Source organism: Sceloporus occidentalis, unplaced genomic scaffold (assembly GCF_023333645.1).
Source record: "Sceloporus occidentalis isolate IW3139 unplaced genomic scaffold, rSceOcc1.0.p SCAF_4, whole genome shotgun sequence".
In the NCBI taxonomy this organism is placed as follows: Eukaryota; Metazoa; Chordata; class Lepidosauria; order Squamata; family Phrynosomatidae; genus Sceloporus; species Sceloporus occidentalis.
The window spans coordinates 58,444,146-58,456,457 of record NW_028316984.1 but is presented as its reverse complement, the minus strand read 5'-3'; the positions used below and the strand labels follow the sequence as shown (position 1 = coordinate 58,456,457).

General features: G+C 39.6%; 1 pseudogene; it reads right to left on the bottom strand.

Annotated features, from left to right (window-relative positions):
- The window catches only part of LOC149313892 (von Willebrand factor D and EGF domain-containing protein-like), a 349,914-nt pseudogene that overhangs the window by 125,852 nt on the left and 211,750 nt on the right, over window positions 1-12,312 (bottom strand).

Genomic DNA, 12,312 nt, shown 5'->3' with positions numbered 1-12,312 from the left:
AGAAGTTTAAGTTACAGCAAATGAACTCTGGGCCCATGTTCTACATAGAGATCCCCACAGCTCCTGCTCATTTTTTATCTCTGTCCCTCGCCCTGTTCCCTGAGCATGCATCTGAGATGACTGTTGTCCTATCAATGACAGCAGTGTGGGATTAAGAATGCACTTGTCTTTCTGTATGCACAACAACACTTCCTACACTTTCAGCAAGTTCCTTCTCCAGAGATGATACTTAAGGTGCTCTCTGAAGAGTAAGTGTTTTGTTCCTACTATCTGTTTGCTATCATTTGTAAAGATGTGACACTGAACAGTCTTGTCACTTGAGCAGTACTGTGTTGCCTTCTCATTAGATTATTGATGGCTTTCTGGGGAACTGAGACATAAACACAACATCAAGGATAAGCTTTTATTGCTGTAAGGGAACCTGCCCTCAAGTAAAATCATCTTCTTCCCAGCTGGCTCTCAACTGCACTTGCATATAATTTTTCGACTGCCATTAAAACATTGAGAAGTATTGCTGTTTCACTCAGTCATTTTTCTACTTTCCCCTACCCCCACCCCACACATCTTTGCTTGTTTTCAGGTCAGGAAAATAACTACTAAAACAATGAATATTTTATTTAAATGAAAAAGGGAAAAAGAGGGGAGTAATTGAAGCAGGTCATTTTCTATTATCATGTAGACTACCATCTCCTAGATCAAGAGGAGATGTTATCAATACTTGGGAATAATCATCCAAGAATGATCATTACCCGAGAAAGCAGTTGTTTCTTTATGCTAATGGGAAAAAAGTGAAGTGTGTATGTTTCAGAAAATAAATTGATGACAACAGTGAACAGGGTTCACATAGAGCTTGATTTTTTAAAAATCATATTTTGACTTGGGATTGCCTTTTTCCTGTTTGATTGGAGCCATCATGGTACCCCACTCCAAATGCTTTAATGTGTGTGTGTGTGTGTGTGTGAGAGAGAGAGAGGTGGAGAATTAGAATATACTCTGCTTGCTAGAAAAAAAAAAATAATTCACACAAAATGTGTTGTTGTCTGCCTCCATTTCTGACTTATGGTGACCCTAATGTGAATCTATTACAGGGGTTTCTTGGCATGTTTATTCAGAAGGGGGTTACCATTGCCATCCTGAGGCTGAAAGAGTGTGACTTGCCCAAAGTCACCCAGTGGATTTACATGGCTGAGCTGGGATTCAAATGCTGGTCTGAGTCATAGGACCTTACCATACAGGGCACAGAAGTAGGGTCAGTTTGCATTGGTCAATGCGTATTCGCGTTATATCGCATTGGTGTTTCACACCTGTGAGCTCAGAATACGTATTGACCGATGCGATATAACGTGAATACGCATCGACCAATGCGAACTGACCCTACTTCTGTGCCCTGTGTGGTAAGGTCCATAGTTCAATGCTTAAACCACTATATCACATGGGCTGACTTCTACTGAAGTAGAAATGTATAATTTATTTTATTTATTTCATGTTTATGATGCCTTTCTCCCAGAAAGGGACCCAAGGTGGCTCACAAGATTTATCCTACCGTTGATTTTGCAGGACACCTTTACCTGGGTACAAATCAAGAATGAACACAGGCAGAGAGATTCTCAAGAATACCTAAACCTGTGGACTACTTCCTGAAATAGTTATTTTCTACCCTTTCTTCTGCTGCTTTTACGGACATTACTGCATCATTCTTCAACTGAAAAGGAAAAGGGCATTTCCTAAAGGTGAATGTAAATTGCTTTTACTCATAACAAGAGGCAAAGAATACCACAGAAAGATAAACATAATATGATGGGAAGGGATACAGTGAAAAGAAAAGATGGGAGCAGAGGCAGCTAGAAACTCAAGAATAAACTGAAAAGAAAGACCCATCTTTTAATAATGTCTTTGTTACCACTGGTAGAAAAATAAGATATGTTGTTTTCATCTGTTTTCTTCTATCTCAAAAAATTTCTTCCCATTTTGTTTAAATACCAACATTCCTCATATCCTGTATTCCCTTCAATTTTCATTAAATCCTTGGAACAGTCAATGGGTTTGCTACCAAGATTAATGCAAGATCATATGTCATTAGAGGACTTGGATGTATTAAGTAAGGCTTCTCCAAGAATGTCAATTGGCATACTGAAGATCTCTTTTTAGAGATGGATATATGTCAGAAGGAGCCAGCTTGATGTAATGGTTTGAGTTTTGTACTACAGTACAACTCTGGAGACCAGCGTCCGAATCTTTGCTCATCTGTGGAAACCCACTGGGTGAGCTTGGGCAAGTCATTATCATTCCCAGAGGAAAGCAAAGGGAAACCTCCTGTGAATGAATCTTGCAAGAAAACTTTGTGTTAGGTTTGCCTTAGGTTGGAAAGGAATAAAAGGACACAACAAAAATATGTCAGAAATCTGTTTCACCTCCTAAGTAATGAATTGAATTAAATATATCAGTGAGTAATAACCTCTGATTTGCACATGGAATAACCTCTCTAATGAGAAATTGAAGGTCCTCCCACAGGAAAGAGAAGTAATGGTAATTTAGACTGGAAATTCAACTGGAAAATCAGAGACTACTCTTACTAATCTTGTCACTCCCTACCCCTAATCCTGAATAGTACCAACAAGAAGCAATAAACGGTTTGGAATCTTCCAACAAGAGGCTTTCCATCATGATTAGAAGGGACGTTAGCTAAATGTAGATTTTTTATTAAAAGGCTGTAGAGAGGGATACATTTTGTGTATACACTTCTATACACAAAAAGAGACACAAAAATTGCAGCAACTACAGGACCATCACACTAATTTCCCATGCAAGCAAAGTCATGCTCAAAATTCTGCAGCAAAACCTCCCACCACACATGGAACAAGTAGTCCCAGGGGTGCAAAATGGATTCAGAAAAAGAAGAGGCACTAGGGATCACATTGCAAACATATGGATAATGGCACGCACCAGAGATTTCCAAAAGAAATTTTACGTGTTTCATTGACTACAACAAAGCATTTGATTTCATAGATCATGAAAAGCTATAGAATGCTTTCAAAGAAATGGGAATGTCAGTACATTTGTCTTGTATTGTATTCATCAGAACTGAATAAAGAGAAACAGAATTATTCCCAGTTGGCAAAGGGGTTAGGCAAGACTGTATACTATCATCCTATTTATTCAATCTATTTGCAGAAAATATCATATATTGAGCAGGCTGGGATCAGGAGGAGTGAAAATTGGAGGAAGGAACTTTAGTAATCTAAGATATATAGATGACACAATACTACTAGCAGAAACCAACAAAGACCTGAAGCAATTACTGAAAAAGGTCAAGGAGATTAAAGATTTCTCACGCCTTGGATCAAACATTAGTCAGAACAGAGACTGTAGTCAAGAAATAAAAAGACTAGGACTGGTCAGAACAGCTATGAAAGAACTGGAGAAGATCATAAAGTGCAAAGGCATAACTCAGAACACTAAAGTGAGGATAATTCAAGCCATTGTATTCCATATCACTATGCACAGACCTGGACAGTGAAAAAAACTGATAGAAAGAAAATCAGCTCAACTGAGATGTGATGCTGAAGAGGAGTACTGAGGATTCCATGGATAGCGAGGAAGACAAACAAATGGATTCTAGGACAAATCAAGCCCCAACTATCCTTGGAATCCAGGATGGTTAAATCCCAAAACAGAAGGGCCAAAACGAGCACTTCCATCCACATTGGGGGCATGAAGTGCAGATGATGTATGCCACCGAAGTGGCTGGAACCCACTCTGAGGCCATCAAAGAAGAAAGCACGTTAAAAACTGCTCCTGCCAACAGCTCATATGGGACTGCAGTGGCAGCCTGTTTTGAGAGTGGGTTGTCTGGTTGTTGTGGTCTTGAGCCAATCATGGCCTGATCATGGCTAGAGCAGTCAGAGGCCACTCCTACCCGCCCATCTGCTTCACCCCTAAATTAAGACTGTTGTACTTTGGCACATCATGGGGGGAAATGAATCATTAGAAAAGGCAATGATGCTAGGAAAGGTGGAAGGCAGTAGAAAGAGAGGAAGACTACATGTCAGATGGTCAGATTCGATCAGGGAGGCCACAAGCCTGGACCTGCTGGAACTGAGTAGAGAGGCTGAGGATGGAGGCTCTTGGAGATGTCTCATCCACAGGGTCACCATGAGATGAAGTCAACTTGAGAGCAGTGAACAACAACAATGATAACAACAAAAAGATATTGGTCAAGTGTAGAGCATTGATGGTTTTATAGTAAGTGAAATTTATTTTAATTCTACATTGAGCAAAACTGTAGAAAAGCCATGCTTCTACTGTACTAAAAAGCTCATTCTAAATCTCTGCTCAGCCACAAGTGAGAATTACAGATGTCAGAATCACTCTTGAACGCTCACCCTCAGTAATTAAGTAACAGAAAAATCATATTACAGACAGTCCACTAATGGTCAGTTCTTTGTGTCCCAGACTTCATTTTAATAAATAAACTTGTAAGATCACATATGAAATTTGTGGATCCTTACTTCTGACATTGTCAAGACGAGCTATTAAGGAATGAGAACATTTTTGCCTCCATATAGTTCCCACCTTTGAATCATATTCAAATCATTCAGCTTTCATTTGAAGATGAATGCAGTAGACCAGAGGTTAAAAGATGTTGTATATAATGATGGAATGGTAGTTTTCTGACAACTCCAGTATCAGTCTATAGCTGTGAAATGATTTGTAACAACACCATTATAGTGTATAGGATAACTTGCCATACGAATCATTTGTAGTAGTGGGTGTCTCTAATTCACAGCTATCAAATGTGTGGAGATGCAAAGAAACCCTCTTTCTTATACAGCCAATCAGTTATTTCAGTTGGCCTGTTAAAGGATATAGTTAAAAATATGAAAGAAAATAATGTAACACCATTGGAGAGGATCATCAAAAAAATGCTAAATGAAGGCAAAGGTATTATCAGATTTATATAGAGAGTAGTATTAGAGCATCAGTTTAAAATCGTAGACATTTAGAAAGGAGTTTGGGAAAGAGATCTAAATTTAACAAGCGAAAATATACAATTGTGGATACAAGAGTTTAAGAGAAACAAGCACACTAGAATAAAAAAGCAACAGATGAAATTAATAGGTGATGGTACAGGACCCCTTTCCAATTAGCACTTTTCAATAAAAATCTATCAGCTAAATGTTGGCACTGTGGTGGGTCCGAGGGTTTTTACATGCATATGAAGTGGGATTGTCCATGTGTTCAAAAGTTTTGGGGTGAAGTGATAAGAGAGATTAATAAAATTATAGGCAAGGATGTTCATTTGAACAAAGAGAAATGTATAACTTTAAATTTGAAGAATAAGGGACTGAAGAACAATGAAGAGAAAACAATAAAGAATATATTAAAAGCAACACAGACTGTGATAGCATTCAGATGGAAAGAAAGTAAAAAATTGGAACTTCACCAAGGTAGATAAGTATTTGGCAGATAACCTGTTGTTTGAAATTATTAGAGATAGAAGATTAAAATATACTGGAGAAAGGAAAGTAGAAGCCTGGAATTTGGGTTGGGAAATCCTGCTTGAGAAGGTTAAAGGCAATACGGAGTACAATTAAGTCAATAATGTACTAAAATCCCACAAACTGAATATTAGGTATTGTAAACAGTGTATAGATCCTAAACTCTTTCAAGCCGTGCAGGAGGGGGGAGTAGGGAATGGGGCATATGAGATTAGAAAGAAAGAAAGAAAGAAAGAAAGAAAGAAAGAAAGAAAGAAAGAAAGTTATTTCAGTTGGCTCTAAACATTACTCCCATGATGTGGAAAATATGATTCTCAGATGTTGGGTCAAACAGCCATGTGATAGGCATAACAAAATAGATATGTCTCCAGATCAACCATGAAAGCAATGGGGAAGTTCCAGAACAAAATGAGAGGTTCAGTTTACCTTTCCAACCTTCTGGACATTTACAAAATATAGGCCTGGTCCAGACTGGTGCTTTGCGCTGGCCTGGCCACATACTAGGGTTGCCTGGGGGTGGAGCGTCTGCATGTCCCGCAACCCTAGTACGTGGCGGCCGTGTTATCATGGTGGCCTCTCATCTTCATGGAGGCCGCCATGATGCCAGTGCCACGTCTGAGGGTCCAAACGTGGCACACAGGAAGTGGCGTCATGACAGTGCCATTTCCTGGTTGCGGTGCCGCAAGCTTCATTCCCACACGCTGACCAGATGGCCATGGGAACGAAGCCATGGGAGAAAGGGACTGGGTAGCCCCTTTTCCCAATGGCTGTGCCTATCGGGGTGTCCTGGGGCATGGTCTCAAAAAGCGCTGGATTGGGGCCTCTGGGCTGCCGGTGAGGCTGCCCTGCCCCCAACCCGGCAAGAAAAAGGGTGGGTGCAGTCTGCCCCTGAAGGGGCGGTCTGTACTGCACCATAGTTATCTGTTCCTTTAGTACAGGAACAAATTCCACATGGGCTTCATTTAGGATCAATACACAGCAATAATTATTTCAACAATGTTCTCCTTCAAATCCATTGGGACATATGCACAGGTATTCACCAAGATGAAAGTTAACATTGGTGAAACATGTTCCACTATTTAAGAAACAACAAGGCTTCACTGAAATCTAGAAAAGACAAAAACGGGGGCAATACTTCTTTTGCTTTCTTTGGTCATTAAACTATGTTGAAAGGCTCTGTCACTTTAACTGAAAAGGAAGGATAGAGTATCTGTACTCCCCAAACCATTATTTTAAAGCAATGAAACAGCTATTTTCAGATATAATTATTTAGGGTTGTATGTGATGGCAGCTTGTAGCTCCAGCCTACAGAAATACAGAGAGTCTAGACTATGTCACCTGGAAAGTTATTGAGCCATATTCAGGGTCAAGCAACATAACATGAGAAATGCAATTCTGCCACTGAAAACTGGAAGTCTAAATTTCTGCCTTCATAATACCTAACTAGTCCAATGGTACCGAACCATTTCCCAATGTTACCACATTCTGTATTTCCCCCTCCCTATTTCATAACCATAGACATGAAACATCAGGATGCCACAAATGTCTAAACAATTAAAGGAGATGGGGAGCACAAGTCATGTGTTTGTGATTTTCAATGGCTGATGCACATTTGGCATAAAGTCTAGTTTGGCCTAACTGTACCATTAAGCTAACCCTATTTTTCCCACACATCTCCAGGCGAATTGTGGGTTATTGTTGTGTGCTTTGTAGTTACTTCTGACTTATGGCAAACCAGTCAATGGATTTCCTCGGCAAGATTGTTCAGAGTGGGTTTACCATTGCCTTCCTCTGACACTGAGGATTATCACAAATGGACTCACCATCTGGGAATCTCTGGGGAAATGTTAGGGAAGCGTGCATGTATGTATCCCTGAAGTGCTTCCCTAGCATGATGGAATCATCAGCATCCCTCTATTGTTACTGAATTGTTCAGGGAGAGTGCATTTCCTATCAATGAAAAATTATCATTGATAGGAAATTCACTCTCCCTGAATGATTCAGTAACGCTAGAGGGATGCTGACAATTCCATCTTGCTGGGGAAGCGCTTCAGGATTACACACATATACACTTCCCTAACGTTTTCCCGGTGATTCCCAGATGGTGAGTGCACTGAGAGTATATAATAATAGCTATAGCATTTAGATTTCTATTCCACTTATCAGTGAACTCAGCACTCTCTAAATGAATTACAATTTGTAAGTCAATTGCTCCCAAAAAGCTGAGTACTCATTTTACAGAACTACGAAAGGATGGAAGGCTGGGTCAACCTTGGAGCCCTGGGATTGAACTCACAAACTTGTGGCTGCAATACAAGCAATTAACCACTGCGCCACCAGGACTTCTTCATATGACTTGCCCAGGGTAACCCAGTGGTCTTCCTTGGGGATTCAAACCTTGGTCTCCCAGAGTCCCAGTACAAGGGTTTGGAGGAAGGTGCCACATACCTTTGTGGTTGGGAATTTGGTAATGCACTAATGTTACTGTAACACCACAATGAAGGCAGTAGCAGCCGGAATAAAAATGCCACAGGTACAGCTGCTCTGGAGGCATTGTAGAATTGCCTGGAGCCAGCAGATTTTGTCTACCTTCCCACAATACTGCTATTTGATCCTGAAAAACATGCATCTATGGGTATGGGGTGCCAATGGGATTTTAGCCTATATCTAGCAGTTTGAGTGAACATTTATTCTGCACAGATTTCTTACCAGGCTCTTTAACAATTCCCATTGTTATCCCGACCCTTCTAGTTGTAATTTTTTTCCTCCTCCACATTTACCTTATTAGCCCATGCTATTGTAGAATTAATGGAACACCTTGAAATAAAGACAAAGCAGAAAAGAAGCGCTGCCAAAAAACCAAGGCTGTGGAGTAATGACATAAGAGCATGGGAGCCTCTAAAAATATCATTGCAAATGAATTATCATCTCCCCTTTATGGCTAAAACCTGGTCTTTTATGTTGTTATGTGCTTTTCTTCAAAGATCCAAATGCACACAGTGAATTTTAAAGCAGATTAATGAACCATTAACAGGCTCGGCAAAAGTGTTCTTTCAGACAGCAATCGATAGTACCCTCTCTTGTTCATTGTATATATGGGTTTTACGTTCGCTAAGATATTTATTAGATTAATTGATCATTACTGTCATGTTGTATAATATGCACTTACTTGAAAATAGCTGAAGTCTTAGCTTTTTAAAGACAGTAACAAATTATTTGCCATAATGGAAGCAACCAAGAGCCAGACACACCCGTCTGCAGGAGAATTTCTTCCCTACCTGAATGGTGTGTCTGCTTTGGGCATTGCATTCATCAGACACTGTGAATTCAAAGCTCTCTGATTCCCCAAAGCCAGCTTTCCAGATGAGGAGGCCAGCAGGTGAGAGCCAGGCTTCTGGAGGACCACTTTCTAAAGTAAACAGCACTGCTGATTTCTCAGGATCCACCGCTAGAAGCTAGTAAACAAAATTCTCTCCTTCAAATGTCAGAAGCTGATCAGAGGGGGCATGAAACACAGGCAGCAGGTTGTCTAAATAAAATAAGAAAATGCAGCAAGGATCATATGGTACCTAATTTATGGAGCTTTCAAATCCACCCAGTTTGTGGCTTATCCCAAATGTAAGCATTTACTGAATATTGTCATTTAATTAGAATATGGGTTGGTGATTTAGGGAAGAATAATATATACTTTAGAGGGTGCAGGAATTAAGACATCATATAAATCATCAAATTTACTCCTAGTGGGCTGTTCTTCACATAGCTTAGTTGGCCCTTTTCAATCCATCATTGTTAATTGAAATCACAGAGTCTAAATGATCCCTACAAGTAATCAGGTAATCTGGGCAAAGAGCAGAAGTAAGCTTATTGCTGTCTTGCTCTTTCCCTACAAATGGGTGGTAAGGAGATATGTACAACTCATTTTAATATTTTAGCAGCAGCAGATTAGCATCCTAATTTGTTTGTACTAACTGTGGTGGATATTAAACTGCAGTTGGAAAAGATGCTAAAGTTAGTCTCTCTCATTTTTGTTTAATTTATGTTTAGCCTCAACTCTAACAAAACAGAAAAATAAACTTACTCAAAATTTGATTATCGTCTTCAGGAAGGCTTTTATAGGTATATATTTAGATTTTGTTGCTATACGACTACATCTAAACTTTCCATTGAAAACAATTCTTGCCATGATTTGCAGTAGAATTTTAAAACTTCGATTCAATAAAATTTTATTTATGCACAAATTGAAGTATAAAGTAATCATGCTCCTGGAATGGATTAAGGATCAAAGGCTAGCTGAAAATGAGAATGTCTGTTAATATGCCTCTTAAATATAAGGATAACCCATAGTGTACAATCTGATCCTTGAATGAATACTTATGGAATGGGCACAGGTGTTGGTGGGGGAATTGTTGGGATTGCATTCCAAAAAAGATGGTGTTGATAACAGTGGATGTATGAGGGAGCCATTGGACAAGTTGCCCTACCATTTATCTCTTTTAGATGGGGATCACTCTTCTAAAGACCAGGTTTGCAGTGCTACTCCTATATACGCAGGTAGTAATTATAGTCTGCATCTGGAATGTGTTTTGTCAGGTTTGGATGCAGCTGGAAGATGAGACCTTCAGTGATTTGCAAATTACTTTTGTAATAGTTCTGGGAAAGAATAAAGCAATAGCTGAGTACTCTACTGAAGTCCTACTTTTCTCTGTAGTACTCCTGTTTGTGAGAAATTGTCTGTTTGGAAGAAAATTACCAACAATGTTACAGAAATTACAGAAATGCTTAGAATGTGCAAGTCCTGCCCAAAAATACCCCCCTTACAAATAAAATAAAATAAAATATTAAAATAACACAAAAAAGCAGTGTGCATTCATGTTCCTAACTCTAAATGCCTGCTAATTGTCTGGTGTCTGTCCAGCTTACTTTAATTGAAGGACCAGGTGAATTGAGAAACTGCAGGGTCACACAGAAGGCAAGGGCTGGTAATGCTTGAGTCATCTTTTGCAAAGCACAGTCCTTCTATAATGCAAGCATTTTCCTGCCAGGTGGGAAGGAAAAAAAGGACAAATTAACAGCTAATAATTGGTTTGAGATACCACAAAATACTCTGCTCTAGGAATAATGAAATGACAGCAATTTAAATGCTGGCACTCTGTTCCCTAGGGAAATAATACAAGTGTATCTTAAAAATAGCTGAAAGGACACTGGCTTAGCCAACTTCTTTGTCAGGTTCTTGTAGTTACGAAGTCTTATCTCAGGCTGCTGGGCAATGCCACTGCCACAAAAATTCGACAAGAAGTCTGGGCATGCTATACAAGATCATTAATACCAGACACCTGTTATTACTGTGATTAATTATTGGTCCTGCTGAAACTGGGCTTCACTAAGGGGATAATCTCTAAAATTTGGTATGACAATTAGACCCTTCTTTTTTCCCACTGGAAAGCTTTGTTTGCTGTCCTATGTGATGCAAAATTGGTGCCTAAGCGTTTCAAAATGGTGCTTTATTCTACATTTATTTACGTTTTTAAAACTGTCAATCTGCTTGGAAGCCATTTGTCAAGCTGTAAAGCTGCCATATGTCTCCTTCTAAGAACACAAATCTTTAATCATAGTGTGGGGGAATTCTGTGCTTCTAAATTATTGGTTTGTGCCCAATTTGGCCAGAGCTTGGAAAAGGTGTTTTTTAAAAAAGAGACTATGGTTCCTGGAATCTGCATAGCCAGCATATTCCAAGAAGTAATTTTTCCAGGCTCTACTTTAGATTCCAGGACTATTTGTTGTTGCTGTTGTTGTTGTCCTCCTCCTCCTCCTCCTCAAGGTTTTTCCTGGTTAATTCCCAAAGCAATGTTGCCTTTTCACAGAAATTGCAACTGCATTCTGGCCTTTAGAGATTATCAGACAGAGGATAAGCATGTGAGCAAAGTGGATTGCTCCTGTCCTTATCTCGTTCCATTTATGAAATCGAGAGAAAGATGATCACACATCATGCACCTCTCCCATCCGTGAAATGTAATGGCCAATACGAAATGAAGGGGCCATTACACTGCACGAACAGGAGAAGAATGACATAAGCACACAGTGTGTGATAATCTTTTCCCCAATCACACAAATGGGATAGGAGCAATCTGTTTTGCTTCCATCCTTATCCTCCATCTGATCATCTCCAGTAATTCCCTCAGAACATCCACATCCACAGCTGTAAAGATCATGCCAAAATACCACCCCAAACTTTTCCTAACCTTCTCCCTGCATCTGGGTGACCAACTGTCATGGGTTTGAGGGTTAATTATCTCTTTCTGCAACCTTCCTCGGGCTATCAAAATGAACAGGAGTGGGTATTTGAAAAATGAGCTGCTTTTTAGATGAAGGAGAATACAGTTTATTTAAAAGGTGCATTTTTTCATACAGAAAAAAAGGAAGTCTGGAGTAGTTGAGGGCCACAGGTATAGCTGGCACCAGCTATATTGCAATTGATTGCAATAATAGAGCTCCCATGTTCAGGAATTTCAATAAGGCTGGACTCCTAATCACAGGAGCTGCATAAACACATTTTTCCTTTTAAAAATGTATTTACCATTTTGTGGTAAATGGAGTGCAGGCCTGTGAATTTCACAAAAGGTTAAAAAAAATGGAACTGGAAGTAGACCTGCAACCAATTCTGGTTTGATTGTAAAGGAACCTGGTATTCTGCAGTGTGGTGCAGCCTGTGTTATAGTGTCAGAGGTGACAGATTAGTTCCTAGGCTATTCAAGCTATCTCTAAATATCTGGAGGGATGTCATGTGGAAGATGGGGGCAAACTGTTTTCTGTTGCT